Source organism: Corapipo altera, unplaced genomic scaffold (assembly GCF_003945725.1).
Source record: "Corapipo altera isolate COAL_440 unplaced genomic scaffold, ASM394572v1 79, whole genome shotgun sequence".
In the NCBI taxonomy this organism is placed as follows: Eukaryota; Metazoa; Chordata; class Aves; order Passeriformes; family Pipridae; genus Corapipo; species Corapipo altera.
In genome coordinates, this window is record NW_020884927.1 from 3,838,290 (window position 1) to 3,855,191 (window position 16,902).

General features: G+C 47.7%; 1 long non-coding RNA gene across 1 annotated transcript; it reads left to right on the top strand.

Moving 5' to 3' along the window:
• Positions 1 to 1,589: 1,589 nt before the first annotated feature.
• Positions 1,590 to 11,856, top strand: LOC113954379. Its single transcript, XR_003530184.1, has 3 exons — positions 1,590 to 1,803; positions 10,265 to 10,381; positions 11,815 to 11,856. It is a non-coding gene; the product is annotated as an uncharacterized LOC113954379 (long non-coding RNA).
• The last annotated feature ends 5,046 nt before the right edge of the window (positions 11,857 to 16,902 follow it).

Here is a 16,902-nt window from a genome sequence, read left to right on the forward strand (position 1 = left end):
TTGTTTTCCAAAGGTGTTTGTGTTTGTAGCTGACACTGGCTTCTCCATTGGGAAAATGAGGTGAACGTCTGGAGAGCATCGATTTCGAAGGAGGGAGGCAATTGCACAGTGAGATCATTAGTTGGAAAGGAAAATGGGAAGCAAAGTGTTTCCATTTTGGGGCTCTTTCTGTGCTAGCTGTGGGCTGTGGGTCCCCTGTGTGGGACAGCAGCTTTGTCTGAAAACGCTGGTGCCTCTGTGGTGCCTCTACAGCACAGCACGGCTCAGCTCAGCATGACTCGTCTCAGCTCTGTGCCGGGAAAGTTTGGTGCTGATTTGGATCAGGAACAAGGGTCCCTGTCCCACCAGCTGTGCACAAAGGGACATGGATCTGGTCTGAGCTCAGGGCAACCCATGGATGCCTGGGAAGTCACACAGTCCTTGGTCATGGTGGGCAGAGTGGGCATGGTGCCAGGCACCAGGGAGAGGCTGAATGTCTCTGGGACAGCAGCATCTTGTGATATTGATCCAGCCTCTCCTGCTCTCATCCCAGAATGCCTTCACTGACAGCCGTGGTTTAAAAGTCACGGGCTTCGAGATTAATTGGGCTGTCAATTCTTTTTTTCAGCAAATGAACTATCCAGAGAGTCTTTTCCAAGGTCCTATTTTCAGTGGGCTGAAATGTCATTTCAACATTTGGGGAGAAATATAGGTGGGAGCTTTGTGAAACAATTTATATCCTACTTGCTCTGTTCTAAAGCTGAAGTTAATTGGAGCAAGCCTTTATGGCCAAGGAACCAATGTGTTTGATTGATTTGAATTACTTCATGGCTGTGGGGTGGGCCAAATACTAATCAATGCATGAGTTCTCATGTGGGATCAAGGAAAGGGTGAGACCTTCCATATGGAAGGAGAAATGGGTTCTTTGGTGTCTAATATGCTTTAAATTTGGGTCAAAATTTTTCCTGCCTATGGGGTCTAAATATACCAACCAATACTTCCTTCATAAGACTGCTGTTGTTCACCCCATAATGTGCTTCTGCCCACCCAGGACCTCAGCAGTGTTTGGTGGGGTGTGAGGGTCAGTGGGCTGGGGAGCAGTCTGTGCTGAATTGGGGGTTCTGACTCCTTTCCCATCACTGCCACAGCATCTGCCTGCCTTCATCAGTACCTGAGCCCAGAAGTCACCATGGCTCATCACATTCAGTCTCTTAATAACTAACTAGAGATTAAGTTTTATTAGCTTAAATGCAGATGCATTTTCAACAGCCCACTAACCTTTCCTTCTTGAATCTTTGCTTATGTCTTAAAAATCCACTTTCAGTATAAGACTGTCAGATTAAATCCTTTTTAAATATCCTTTTCTCTGGTGAGGCAGCAAGATTTCCCAGGCAGCCCTGAAACTTGCAGATAAGATTTTACTGAAATAAGACATCCAGATGAAATGAAATCTCTATTTAAAGCAGCCTTTTGGGGAGTATCCCACTTTGTCCATGTTTTTCTATAACTTTTAAGCATCAGTTTCTTCACAGGACAGCTCATTTAAATTTGGCTGGAAAAAATCAAAGCTTGTTTTGCTTCACAGGTGAGAGTCCTCAGCCCTGGTTTTAAGGTGGGCTGTGAATCTGGTGGGTCTCTGACAGCCATCCCTTATGGTGTGGAAGCTTCATTCCTGTCACACATCTTCAAAGGGCTCTGCTGGAGTCTCCTGGGCTTTTCCTTGTGGGTGAAGACCTCAAGGAGCCTCAAGAGGTTCTACCAGCAACCTCTTTTGGTGAACGAGCTCATGCTGGTCACCACCAACTTCTTCCCCATCCCCATCAGGTAAGGCACACTGGTCCTCCTTTTTTAACACCATGCAACATATCCCATTAATATTAAAGTCTGGAGCACATGTTTTTATCCTGAGCTCTAGGACTGATGGTTGATGGAACCATCCATGAGCATATGGGTGGGACTGCACAGAGGGTGGTGGCGCAGCTAGGGGAGGTTGCTCTCACAAGCACAGGAATGGGAGCAAGTGAGTCAGGCTGTGCTGTGCTGTGGTGATGAGAGAAGAGAGACCTGTACACCAACAGGCTTTCCCCTCTCCCTTGCTCATGCTGTGTGCCCTGCAGAGTGGCAGGGAGAGGGCAGAGCCAGCAAGGTGTGGGGGTCTCTGTGTCCCAGGTGGGCTCAGGCCATGGGACATAAGCAACAGAAAACCACAGACACAACCAGCTGCAAACAGGACTCACAGTTGGTGGAATGTGAGCTGGGAGTCCTGCTCCAAGGAGAGGTAAGTTTGCTTTTGTGTGTGCCTTTTATTTATTTATTTTAAAATTAATTTTCTGTCCAAATAAGTGTGGAGCTACCTGCTTCTGGGTCACTAAAAATAGCTGTAAACACAATGCTAAGGAAGCACTGAGCAGGTATGTGGCTAAATGCCTGTATTTCAGGACAGCTTTGCCATTTAGAGATGCACACCACGATTAGATTAAAGGCTTAATGGCTGCAATTAAACTTCCTGCAGGAATGATTTCCTTGCTGAGCTTTACTCGACAGCAAACTCTGCGGTGGCAGCATTTCTACAGCAGTAAGGAGGTGTAGAGGCAAAGCCCAGCATGAGCCCAGCCAGAGGTGCAACCTCTTGCCTCTTGGCCAGCTCTCAGGTTAAATAAAAACCCTCTGCAGCCATTTCAATAGCATTTCTGATGCATCAGATACTTCGCAGAATGGGTGTAATAAGGTATGAGGAAAGTCAGTGGGTAGGTGTCAGGGTGCTATTGGGCAGCGCTCAGCTTGGGAACAATCCACCCACTTCCAGCAGTGCTGAGGAAAATCGCTTGAAATGAGCACACAGTTCAGCTCGGAAACAGAGAGAAAGTGCCTGACAGGCATGGGGCAGGCAGCAGGCATTCAGTGTTGGAGATTCAGAGGTACCACACTCTCTGTGCAGCAGCCCAGCCAATGCATGGGGTGAGGAGGGTCCCCACTGTTCCCCATGGGGCCTCACACCCACATGCAGAGGCAGGAGCCTGCCCTGCCTCTGCTTTCCTGGGCATCAGACATCCAAAGGCACCTGGGTTTTACAGCCTGCATTTCAGGGGTGAAGAGCAGCCACCCCTGGGGCAACAGAGACTTCACAGCAGTGGCTCCTTGAACTCAGCCTGTGCAGCAAGTCTTACATTCCAATTAGTCCTCATTCCTGGGGACACAAAGACAAGAAACAGGCTCTTCAAAACTATAGAAGTGAGCCAAAAAAGGTTTATTTAACAAACCACATTCACCAGCAGAGAGGAAATACTCTGAGGTGTTGCACACAGAGCTGCAGCAAGAGCCTACAGCCCCATGCACCCTCAAAACATAGTCCTAGCGAGCACAAAATTGCTGGTTTGACTTTTATTTCAGCCCCTTCAGCAGACTGCTGCTGCCCTGTTCAATAGGAAGTGTTTTGCCTTCTGACATTAGGGCAGCTGAGAGATGCCCAGCCTAGGGGTGAAATGAGTCTCAGATGTTCATGCTGGTCCTGGTGCTTGCTCTTGCAGGATGTGTCTTCTTTATGTGTAGAGCTGCTCTGATGAGTCTGGGGACATTCACGGTGTGTTTGCATCATCACCTGGGTTTGCCCTCACCTGGGCCAGGATTTTGCTCAGACTGTGCCATGGTGTGCAGCCCCCCAGGAACAGCCACACAGAACAGGGCACACAGAAGCCAAGCTGAGTTAGCCCTTCTAAGACTAAAGCCAACTCTCTTTATTAAATGGAAAGGCAAAAAACCCACACACACACACACAAAAAAAAAAAAAAAGGAGGATTCAGCTAATCAGGCAAGAACAAACCTCTCCTTGGCCCTTGTGCTGGACATCACAGGTCCCACGGGGCAGTCACTGGGAATATCTTTGCTCAGCCAGAAAGGCATGGCCATGTCCAAGGGGGAGCAGGAGAGCTGATGAGTCTAATTAACAAGCTGGTTTTGGGTAGAGAAACGCAGCAAAGAAAGCAAAAGCCATATTTCTGCTCACCGTTATAAACAGGGCTGCTGACAGTGAGCTCTGTTGTAAAGCACTTTGCTGTCTGAGGATGAAAATTGCTAGATGAAAGCTTTGTATATTATTTTTGCTACAAGTACAACTGTTATCATTTAAAGTGATCTTTAGTGCCTGCTTTTGACATCTTCTTTTCAACCTTGCAGACTTATTTTCATTGGCTTGAAGAGTAAATCTGGCCATTTCCGAGATGAAACAATTTTCTGCTAGAAATTGCAGCAAGGTCAAAATTAAGGCTAATACAATATTGTTTGGAACCCTTGTATGAAATGGTGTTCAGATGGAAACAAACGTAACAAGGGCCCAAGAAAACAGACAAAAGTTACAGCACCAAAACACTATATTTTTTCATTACAACAGCAATGCTCCCTTTGAGCTGGCCATTAATTTAAAAGTCTTTAAAAAGAGGAAGTACAAACAAGTTAAAAAAAAAAGGATCAATAAAAGCAAAGGAATGAAAAGCAGTGAAACCAGGCTCGTATGAAGGTTAATGCCCAGCTCTCAATAATTACACATTTACTGCAGTGGCACTGTCAGAGTTCAGGAAAACAAAGGCCACATCATGGCTTCTCTCCTTGGAATCACAACGGAAAGATCTGAACCAAAAGTAAAACATGATTAAGTTGTTCTGGTCCAATGGCAGAGGAGGCAACCTGAGAGGTGACCGTGCTCAGCAGTTAGGAGGGGGTGTGCTCAGCTGTGCTGGTGGCTTTCTTGGGATAGGCAGCAGATCTGCTTTTTGATGGTTAGATGAACCTGAAAATCAGGGCAGAGGGTGTCTGTGGTGCTTTCTGCCAGAAGGTTTCCATGTGGGAAAGAAAGGGTAGTGAGATGCAGTGCAGTCATTTATCACAACACTGGTTTTTCTCGGGGGAGCAAAACTGTCTGAAGAAGGGTGGGTGAGCAGTGATGCTCCAGAAACAGCAAATCCTCAGCAAGTCCTGCCTCTCTAGGCAAGGATGCTGCTCCTCAGATGAATCAGCTGGCATTTCCCCAGCAAAATGTTGCCTATTACACCCAGGACCTGAAAGCTGCCTTCATGTGCCCCTGAAGCAGAAGCTGAGCTTGGATCCAGCAAGTCAGTATCAGGACCATGCCCTAAGAGGCTGGCATAAGCTTCTCAGCTGCCAGCTGGACATGCTGCTTTTCACCCACTCCCATCCAGTCTGGGCAGTGGTGGGCACACAGTGCCTCTCATCACCAACGTGGGAGATCAGCCCTGCAAAACACAGGGGGAGCAGGAGGCAGAAGGAGGGTGGCATCACTGTGGCTCAGGTACAGTATCCATGGACACCCCTCGATGGTGTCCACAGCCCCACAGTTTCCATCTGTTTTCATGCACTCCAGGTAGGGGAAGGTGGTTCTGGTCTGGTTCAGACGCTAACCACAGGGCAGGAGTGGCCCAGGCAGTGCTGCAGGCTCCAGAGAGGCAGCTAGGTAGGTCAGCCAATTTTAAATATGACTCTTTGGTGAAAATAGAAGAGAGAGCATCCATCACCTTCAGCTGGTATAAATGCATGCCCTCTTTCTTTCAATCACACCTGCCTGCCTTTTCCAAACTGTGAGCCTTTCCTGCCCACAGGAGGATCCACTGTCTCTTTTCTCACTCTGTTTAAATTCTCCTTGGAACACTGGCATCTATACCAATGTTGAAAATTTTCTTATCACTTTGCTTCTTATTCCAGTACCCTGTGCTTCTCATGGCATTTTCTTCAGACAGCTTTCCCTTCCTTGTTTCCCAGCTATTGTTTTCTTATTTCTAACAGCTGTCAGGCTAATTTCTAAAGTATTTCCTTCACTGTTTCTACAACACCTCTTAAAGAGCTCTTTCACTTTCTGCTTACAGCCATTTAGTTATTGTTTTTTTTCCACCCAGTCAGTTTTGCTGGTAATTTCCCCTGATTTAACTCAGCATTTTTGAAGCATCGAGTGGCTGTATTGCTGTCTGGGGCTGCCCTCTGCTCCTACTGACTATAATCGGACCACAGTCAGTACTTCCCAAGCAATTACCACTTCTTTAGCAATTAAATCAGTGCAGCAATAGAGCATCCTCTTGCATCTAGCTTCACTGTTCCTATATCAGGAAATGTCCATGTGAACCCTTTGGAAACTCTCCTGACACTTGCCCTGGTCACACACCCCCCCAGTAGGGGTTTCTCCACAGCATCACCATCCAGACTGTGTTGAAGGGAGGCTGCTGGGACCTGTCACCAATTTCTGCTTTAGTGCAGCAGACTTTTTTTTCCTCTTTCATTTTTTTTTTTAATATGCAACAAGAAAAAACCACCAGAAATTGCAAATTGCCTGATGAAGCCACCTGAATGAATTATCAAAAGGTTTTTATTAAAACGCCCTTCTTCAAGGGTGCCCTCAGTACAGAGTCCTTGAAGCTTCCAGGCACATCTAATGCCAACTGCACCGTCCTCATGACATTAGCCTGTAACACAGCAGGAGCAGGAAATATGTCCCAGGTGCTATATAATTCTCCCACAACTATAAAACAAGTGGCTGGGCCCATTTTCCCGTTTATTCTAGTTCAGATGCATCTGATCAGGTGCAATCTGATGCAATTCTGTCCCCATACTGCACAGAATGGCTGTTAAGTGTTTTTGCTTCAAGACTGTAAGAAGAATGATTTATAGCCCAGGGATTTAGTGACATCTTTTTCTTGTTAAATCATCTCTTTCTCAACCAAGGTGTAGGACTCGGTGTCTTTCCAACAAGAAAAAAAGAATTAGCTTTTTGTCTTTCTTTTTTTCCAGTGGCATCTTACAAGGTTCCTTTTTCTGTTGCATCTTCAGCACAGATTTTGGCTGCGCTGAACAGTCCAGGGAGACCTGCTTCTCAGAGCTGAGGGGTAAAGAAAGCCTGGGCCCTTCAGATGACTTTTCCCTTCCAATGTTCTTAGCTCCCTTCTAGGCTGAGGATTGGCGGGGGAGGGCCTAAATTACCTTGTTTTTTACAGCATCTCTTCTCCTTTCATGGTGTCTGCCTTGCCCAGGAAGGGAGCTGCAGTGGCCAGACCCAGCAGCTCATGTGGAAACATGTCAGCATCGGGGCACGGCTGCTGGGAGTCACCTGCAATCAATCCTGTCTGCAGCCCCCCAAGAGGTGAACTGAACCCTCGCTGTCTCGACTCTGCTTGTGGCAGATGCCTGGGCAGAAGGAGCTCCAACCTCAGTCCTGCGCTCTTTATAGTTGGAGAGGTCTTAGCTGGTCCCAGGGTTGCTCCCCTGGTGTGTAATGAGCTGAGAATGAGCTGAGACTGTCACCAGCCTCTGCAGTCCTTCCCTGCTCTTTCCCTGCAAAGTGCTTTGCACACAAAAAAAAGCTTTGCAGAAAAAAAAAAACCTCCATAAAATAAACTCAGCTTTACCTTTCTCTCCCAAGCAGCCTTTTGTGCCAAGAACAATAATAATAATGTTTGGTTTTTTTTTTCCTGGGACAGACTTTCTACCTTGCCCTGGTTCCAGTCCCAGACCAGACGGTTTTAGCCCCGACGTGTTGCCACAGTTCCCCTTGTCCTGCCACCTATTTGTGCCCTATGGTGGAGTTGTGGGAGCAGCTGTGATGCCTGTGGAGATTTTGGAGGTTACAGCCACTTTTCTCCGTGCTGTGATGGCCAAGACCATTGCCGTCATATTTTACGCACGGCTCAGTCTGTATTTGCTGGGGTTTGTGTTATATATTTTCATTACTGGAAAGAGCTGAGGGCTAAGGATACTTAAACTGTAATAAATACATAAATTGTTGCTGAAGACTCCCAAACACCCTGATGGAGGCCTGGCGAAGAAACAATTACCTTACAGTGTAATTGAAGCCCTTGGAGAGGTCACTTTATTTCCATAGCCCTTAATTTTTTATGACGAATGGTTTCTAATATGCGCCTGACAAAGATGCTCATATAGTGTTGCTAAGTGAGAATAAGAGAAGAGAGAGGGAATGTGATTACGGGGCTGCAGAGGGTGACGCGCTGTCTTTCACAGCACTGCTGCCAGTGCCCCCTGTGCCAAATGCACAGTGGGGCTGAAGTGGGCGAGGGGCAGTCTGGCTATGGGGGGGCCAAAAGGATGCCAGCAGCATGATTACACCCTGTACATCCAATTTTGGGGACCCTTAGTCTTCCCTCCTGGCCTGCCAGGGCTGCTAGGAGGAACAGGCACACCCACTGCAGTGGGCTGGTTGCCCCCAGAGACACCAGTGGGTGCCGTGGGTGGCTGTGGGGTGGCTGCCAGGCAGTGGTCCAAACAGTCCCTTGAAAGACAATGACAGACTCATAGAACAGTTTGGGTTGGAAGGGACCTTAAAGATCATCTAGTTCCCACACCCTTGCCGGGGAGGGACACCTCCCACACAGATGAGGTTGTTCAAAGCCCCACCCGGCCTCAAACACTTCCAGGGATGGGGCAACCACAGCTTCTCTTGGCAACCTGTGCCAGTGCTTCACTAACCTCACAATCAAGAATTTCTTCTGTATATTTAATCTAAATGTCCCCTGGTTCAGTTTGAACTCATCACTCCTTGTCCTGTCACTATAGTTCCTGATGAAGAGTCCCTCTTTGGCTTCCTTGCAGGCCCCCTTCAGGTACCAGAAAGCTGCTATGAGGTCTCCACCTTCTCTTTGCATATCTTCCAGACAACTAATTAGTACAATCTGGAACTTGTTTGTTGCTAATTTGTGAAGGGAGAGAGGGAGGGGAAGAAGAAAAGCAAGTGGTAGCTGAGTCAGGGGACAAATGTGCCCCAGGCTTACAGACAGTGCAGTGCTGTCCCATAGGGCCAAGTGATGGAACCTTTCTTTTTGGTGGAGAGAAAGCTGCTGGAAGAGATTTGCACCTCTAGTAGGTGGGCAGAGAGCCCCTTTGCTGCCTGTGCCCTGGCGGAGGGCGATGCTTCGGGGGCTCTCAGTGAATCCTGGCAGGCACATGGTGGGTCAGAGGAAACCTTGATGCTTGCAAATGCAGAAGCTGCTTTTGCTGTGGTGCTTTATCTGGTGCATTAACTCCTTGGGACTACAAGTTATTTAGCTTTGAAATGGAGCTGGGAGTCCAGATGAAAGGGACTGACAGCTCAATTTTTCAGAAATTTATTGTCCCCAGTATTAATTATATGATCAGCTTTGGCTGCAGGCTTTTATCTTTGCCTGCCACTCATTTTGCTGTAAATCTCTGTCCAGGAGTTTTGACTCATGGGGTACCATATAATTTGGTTCTGTATATTCATTAGTACTTTCTGATATCACAGTAAAACCTTTTTGCATAAAAGTGGCTATTCATTTTCCTGCAGTAAGTGTAAAAGACAACCAATGTTACCCATAAAAATAGCAGTTTATTCCAGCAGCAAGTGTCTCCATGGGAAGCAAAAGGATCATTGCCAGGCCAGCTGCCTTGTGTGCTTAGCTACTACCCACTTGTAAGGAAAAAGTGAAGCCTTTAATGAGTACTGGTCTGTACTTCTGCAAAGGGGATGGCTGGTGCAGGCTGTGAGATCACCCTGGGGACCTGCCAGTCCCCATCCCTGAGGACCCTGGTCAGGAGCAGTGGCCTGTCAGAAAAAGGAAACACAGGAGCTGAAATCCTCTCAAGCCCATGGAAAAAGATGTATTTTGTTTGTTCTTCCCCTCTCCAGCCTTGATAAACACAGGGCAGTGCGTCTTCAGGCTTTTCATTGCATTGTTTGTTGGCGTCTGCCCCACCACAACAAGCACTTTCCATTTTATCCCACCCAATAAATGACAGACTCTATTACTGGGCTCATTACTGAGGCAATTGGCTGATATTCTCCAGTGTGGCTGTGCTCCTCCTTAGGCAGCACCATGGATGCGGTCAGTGCGGGGTCCTGGCAGCTCCCGGGATGTGGGCAGCCTCCCTGCTCCCCAGCCACAATTAGGCATTCAGAGAAGGTTCCTATCAGAGGATGTAATTCCATTCCCACACATTCCCCAGAGAAATGAGAGTTAAACAATGAAAAGATTGATTTTCCAATGAATGCCAATTTGTTTTCTAACTGGAATATCAAATTACAGAGAGCTGGGAGGAGGGGAGCACGGCACAGTGCAAGAGGGGACTTCTTTAAAATGGGCAAACAATTAATTCCCAGGTTCATTACAACGATTTTAAGCGAGGGTACATGAAACAGTAAATGCATTTAATTTGGAGCCTAGCATTTCCCCTGATGAGTGGGGAGTTACAATATGCTCTTGCCATTGGCGAAGCTTCCTTTCCACCACAAAATTTAATTATGTCTTCATTACTTCAGGAAATTGATGGGAGACTGACGTGAGGCTGGAAACTTCACAGGACGCTCCCTGAGTTGCCTCCTCCATCATGCCACAAGGGCTGTTGAAACAGAACTGAATGAAACTTCATGTCCCAGGTATGTGATTGGGATGCCTCACATCCCCTCGGTGCATGTCCCTGTCTGCAGGAGAAGCTTACCCTCACTCCTCTGGGTGTCTGTGGCCTCTCTGCAGGGATGGAGACCCTGGCCTGACCAGGGCTGGATAGAACAGATAAAACAGCACAGTCTCCGAGAGGGCTGCTCCAGAGACCTTGCACATCCCAGGCATGACAAGAAGATCAGGTACAAACAAAGCACTTCAGACCGAGCTGATGTGACAGGCTTAGAGGGTGATGCTGAGTAGGGATCATCATGGCACTAGCCATCCCCCAAAACCTCACCCTGCCAATGGCTGGTGAGGATCCAGCTGCCAGTGACTGCTTCCAGAGCAGCCAGCATCAGAAGGGACACTGACCACTTGGCACCAGTCAGCAGAGACAGGTTTTGTCCCAGGAAGGGAAAGGAGAGCAGAGTCCCTGGGCTCAAGTGCTGATTAACAGGTTTCAAGTGCATGCGACTGCTGTATCCCCTCCACAAAGCCCTGGCACTGCCTCCAGCACTCTTGAGGTGCTTCCCCTGGAAAGTCAGCTGCAGACAGAGCTGTCAGCAGTGCCGATGCGATAACAGCTTTTGTTGGCAGTGCTGGTAAACAAGTGCCTTGGAAACTTCAGCTGAAAATAGAGTTGTGGCTGTCTCCTGCTCTCCTAAGGAGAATGGAACATTTCCCCCCGCCCAGGCACTTTTTCCAAAAAGTCCCCAGATAGCTCAGTCTGCCAGTGAAAATGCAGCAGCGATCTGGTCCAGATGGAGCTGATGGTGTGGAGCCTCCCCTGGGTCCTCCTGTGCTCCCCAGCCAGCACCAGTATGCAAGGCAGACCTCAGCTGAGCTTGTGATTACCTGCCCATGTCTTTTAAGACAGATGATCCATTTTATGGGCTGCCATAAAAGGACAAGGAAACTCACACAATTCAGGCAAAACTGCCATTTGCCTGAAATGATCCTTTCTTCACTCAGTGACAGGGACCCACGTGGAGCCCATTAGCAGCACTCCTTGGAGACCCCGGGGATGCTGGGGAAGCTGCCAAAGCACACAGCCCACTACGAGGGAGCTGCTGGGAGAGGTGGCAGCTCGCCCGGCACACGCAGTTTCCCAGGTATGATGAAGAATCACTGGCAGTGTGGCTGCTCCCAGGAATACCCGGGCACTGCAAGACCCTTTGGACAAGGTTTGACTCCTTACAAACAGATCCATGTCCTGCACACTGACCCTCTGGCTTCCAAACTGCTCCCTCAGTTAAAATGTATTGTAGTTGCTTACAGTAAGAGGAAAGAAGCACAGTAATTTGGGTGATTGGGTTTGGGGAAAAGGGATTTTCTATATTATTTATTTTACTGCAAAGTGAATGGTTAAATTGCCCCTGAGGCACTTGCTTTTACCAAAATTTGCTTTTACCTTCCAACACTACAGGTGTGTTGAAACCCTCAAATTTGTGACCAGCAAGATACGATTCAGCAAGAACATTAAAGCACGTTTTAGGTATGAAATTAACGGTGTGTAATTAGAATAGCAATAATGAGAAGTTATTTAATAATTCATTTCTTCTCATGAATTATTTGGTGTGTTCTTAACTTCATGACCGATGTGTTATTTGGCAAAGAACACCTCTGTAGCCCTCTCCGGACATCCTCTGGGTGCTGCTCATGCTGGAGCCACCACCCCTGAGGGCCAGAGGGTTAGCACCATGGAGCTCTGAGCTGGATCCTCAAGTGCATCCCCAAATGCAAAACCTTTCAACTACAGAAAATCTCGTTTCAGGCAATATTGCAGCCACAAGATACTTCTGCTTCTGTGGAGGGAGGAGAGACCTGTCATGCACTTGCTCGTGTTTATGGTTTGAGCCTGTTTGCTCTTGTTAACTCTAAGTTACTAAATTTATAAAGAAGCATGTAAATCAGCCTTGGCCCTTCACAGGGCATGAGATGTTATCTGCAGGCTGGGTTATTCACAGAGGGCCTGAGCTCAGCTCTCAGGATAAATGAGTTTTGGCTGCAGATGCAGAGCCATCTGTCCTGCCAAGCTCAAAACCCAGGGGAAGCATCATCCTAGGGACTTGTGGATGCTTCCTGCTGATGCCAGTCATCACCCTGCCCACAGCCTGGTCTTGTCTGCCTTCCCTGCCAGCCCTACAAGGTACCTGGGCTCTACTGGGCACCACAATCCTCTGGGCTTTCCAGGCCTATCAGCCCCATTGCCTTTGGCAGGGTCAGTGAGATGCTGACACTAGCAGGACTGCATTTCTCACTGTGGTGTTTTGCCTAGCCTGGTTAGAGACCCGTGTCAAGGCTCATCTTCTCTGAAGCAGAGCAGCTTCTCCTGTGGGGTTTGAGCACACCGTTAAATTCATCACCCATTACCAACTCTATAACACCAGCCCTATTGCTCTGGCAGGCTCTGGCTGGCCACATCTGCTCCCCTCACCGTTCAGATAGACGGCTCAACAGATTTTGCCTCCATCAGGAACCCTGAGCCCCAGAGTGCCACAGGCCAGTGGAATTACTGCTTGGCACAACTGACTCTGATGCCCCTTGCCAGAGGGCACCATGACTGTCATTGTGGGCAGGCATCACTCACCCCACCTGCTTTTCCCATTTGCTCTGTGCACACAGCCTTTCCATGCAGGCTGAACCTCATATCCAGGCTCTTGGTACCTAGGGATGGTTCAAACCACTGAGACATTGAAGGTATGTCACTGATGTGTGTTGATATCCAGCCGAGAGTGGGGTTTACTCCATTGGCATCTTCATCACACGTGTTAGAAGGAGCTTACAGACATGACCCTCCTGCAGGACACTGATCCCTGGCCTTTCCTGCTGCTGAAGTAGCCAGGGAGTATGCCTGTCACAGCTATACCTGCCTGAAGATCCAACCTGGCAGAAGGAGCTCAGTGCTTCAATCACAAATGACTTTAAATTCATAGCTTTTTTTTCCCCCTTCTTGTGTGCTCTTTATTGAGCAAACCCCCCATGGTTTTTCATTGCATAAATCTGTTGACACAAAGCAATCAACATGCTTCAGCCCTTGTCCTGCCTGGCTGGACCCTGTGGAGAAGATGGGTTTGGAGCATGGAAATGCTCTTCTGGCTCCCAGTGGGATGGCCAGCATGGCACAGTCTATGGCTGCTGAAAATGCACAACTGCAAGGTTCCTATGATGTCCCAAGTGGTTTTTCTATTTCACATAGACATGACTAACTTGCAAAGCATGCCAAAATAGGCTCAATTTGTTCCTGGAGTTCTCATTTGGGTGTCTCTCCATTTTCTGAGTTTTTACAGGGACTGCAGAGGGACCATTCACCTCCTGGCTCAGCAAAATGAATTGTGTTCGACATTTACACTGTTATTATTTCTGCCCATTACATTTTCTTTTTCAGACATGTTTTAATTAAGTGAATTTTCCTTTAATTTTGTCTTTTTTTGGCTGATCAAGAACAGCATTGAAAATCACAATTAAACCCAAAAGAGAAAGGTCATTCATTAAAGCAATAATTTTATTTTTTCCACCTTCTTTCCCACTGGCAAGGATTCAAGCAACCACCCACAGCCTGGTTTCAGTTTGAATTTAACAAAGTGCCAGTGAAGTGCCTCCTCCTCCCAGTGAAGGACTGCTCCTGCTGCTCTAGCAGGAATCCATGCAATTTATCACTGCAAACACGATGCCGCCAAGGTGGGATGCTGCTTCTGGGGTGGGCACGTGGTCCCAGGTGGGCATCTTGGAGCTGCCACAGCAAACTTCAACTCTTGCCATATTTTGTTTCATTTTCTGACACAGCCTTGGCACATAGTACCTGGCAGTAATCCCCTATATACCAACAGAAGGACTGATTTTTGATATTCAGCAGTACATCTCCTCCCAACCTCTCCCAAGGGGGTGCAAATGGCAGTGTATCCTGTGAGAGCAAAGGCAGTGGCTAAACCCACTACATGTGCAATTAGCTCTTCTCCTGTCAGCCCTTTCTCAGCACTCACTGCTGTGCCCAGCTTGTCCTGCCCCCCCTCTTTTCGACTCTGCTATCCAATTTCTTTCCTTCAGGACTGCCTCCCAGCAGTGTCCTTGACAATGGCTCTCCAGGCTGGCATGGCTCCTCAACAGCATTACCTTACAATAAGCTTTTCCAAGCTATTAGATGGCAAGGGTTTGATTTCCCCCCTCCTTTTTTTCCTCTGCCTTCTGAAAACCTTTACCTGCAGTATCCTCTTGTTCCCTTCCTCCTGAGTTTATGTCTCAGTGGCTGTAATAAATTGCAATGGAAATAATGCTCTGTATTTCCAGGAACTAATCAAGCATGATTGTGCCGCAGCAAAAAGCCAGCACAGCTGCTCAAAGGAGTAAATCCCAGGGGAAGGAGGGATATAAATCCCTGTCAGACCAGGAGAGCAGGGTGGATGGAGAAGGAATTCCAGCTCACCTGGCCTCCATCCTTCCCCCACTGGTAGGGACTGACCAAAACCAGTCATTTAAAGCATTAGATATTGAGAAATAAGCTGCCTTTCATTTCACCCAGGTTTTAGTCATTTATTTGGTGGAGTTGGTTGCAGTCCAGGCTTGGCATACATAGGAGAAGTCATCCCATGGAGAACTTCTGAGAAGAATTTGGAACGAGGGATCTGCTAATATCAGCATGAAGATGAAACGATTTTGTGATTTATATACATTGATGTCGATCACACGTCCCTTTGGTGCTTCTCTCCCCGCAGGGAGAAGCAGTAAATCTCATGCTGCTTGGCCTTGGAGGCAGAAGATGAAGCCCAGGCATCATGTGGGTGGGAAAATACAAGGACTCCTACGAACATCAAGGAAGACATCCGCAGCTGGCGTAAGCCACAAATCCAGCTATGCCTGATCCTACCCAAGGTCCCATATAGCCAAAAAGAGGCTTTAAAATATCCCGGGGAAGAAGCAGCAATAGAGCTTGCTGTGTCCAAGCCCATGCATTATGTATTTCTCACCGGAGTTTGCATGAGATCAATGAGGCTGAGTCCATCAGCAGCCTGCTCTTTGATGAATGCTGCGCTGAAGTCTGGGCACGGCAGCACTGGCTGGTGGTGGGAGCGCAGGTTGGGCAGGGCACAGCTTTAAGGCAGAAGGAGCAGAGGGAGAGGAGGAAGAGGATGCACCCTAAAGCTTGGGGCAGTCACCACTGCGAATTCCTTGCAGCCTGGATGTTGTGATGCTTCCCTGGGTTAAGGCGCAGAGCTGTGTCGCTGCCACTTACAAACTCTTCGCTCTTATTTATGCACTCTTCCCTACATGCTCTTATTTATACACACAGATAAAAGCTGGGTGGTGACCCACTGCATTATGAAAAATCCTGCCATGCCCATTTTACCTGATTTAGTGTGTGCTAAGTAATTTTCAGAAGATAGCCTTAGGACTGCTTCACATCTCTCTTTTTGAGAAATGCAGCACCTTCCTGGACCACAGCAAACTGTCTTCCCTCCAGCTTCCCCTTTGCCACAGGGAATGAATTTTGGAGCTTTTTTCCAGCTCATTATTCTAAGCATTTCCCGTTACGTGTCTGATTAACGTTTCACAGGCTGTGTTGTGGTATAATATCTGCTTCTGACGTGGGCTGCGGCAGGCAGAAGAGAAATCCATTGCGTTTTCTATGGAGATAACAGTTTAATCTGATCTGCACTTGGAAAAGAAAAATCTCTCAGGGGAAAACCCAGGTCCCTGAAGGCAGTGTGCGAGGCCAAGGCACTGCTGGCTCCCATAACCATCCCTGCAGAGAGGTGACTTATTCTCACAGAAAGCACTAGGAGGTCTTACATTTTTCAAGCTGACTTTAAGCCTGCAGTAAGACCTGTGAGCAGGCTCTGTGCCATGAAAGACGAGAGAAATAGAAGCTTTCCCTGGCTTTGTGGAGGACTTGGTGCTCAACATGGAGAAACCTCTGGGAGTTTGCAAATGCTGCAGGAGGAGCAGCAGAAGTCTGTTGTGCTTGAGGGGAAAAATCAGCCTGTGGTCTGAAAACAGGGCAAGGACCCTACTTGGTCAGGGGAAGGACTCTCCCCTGTACACCACATTGAGTGCTCAGTCTGCTTGTCTTAAGTGCTACCACAGCTCTGACAGCCTTGAAACCTCAAAGTTGGATTTGGTTTTAAGATGAAGTTAGCCAAGAGCAGCAAACAAATCTGTTCATTTTAAGCCTATTCCTTTTTTTGTTTGTTTGTTTTTCCTACTGGCTGTAGTTGCATAGAAAATCTAAACCAAAAAAATAAAGTTTCTGATTAATCGTTTCTTATGTTTGAAGAAGAAAGGCTTTGGTTTTGAATTTTTCTGAAAAGAGAGTTCTTCCATGCTGGGCAAACAGAGTTACCCAGCAACAAGGCAGGGGAAAATAAAGGGAAAAGGAGATGAGGGGGGAAACACAGAGCCTGTGTTCTTCCTGATGTCCTTGGTAGGCTCAGCGTGCAGATGCAAGGGTGGGTGTTCTGAACTGGTGGATCTCCTGTGGCATCAGCCACTGCCTGTCCTCCTCTCCTCTGGATACTGG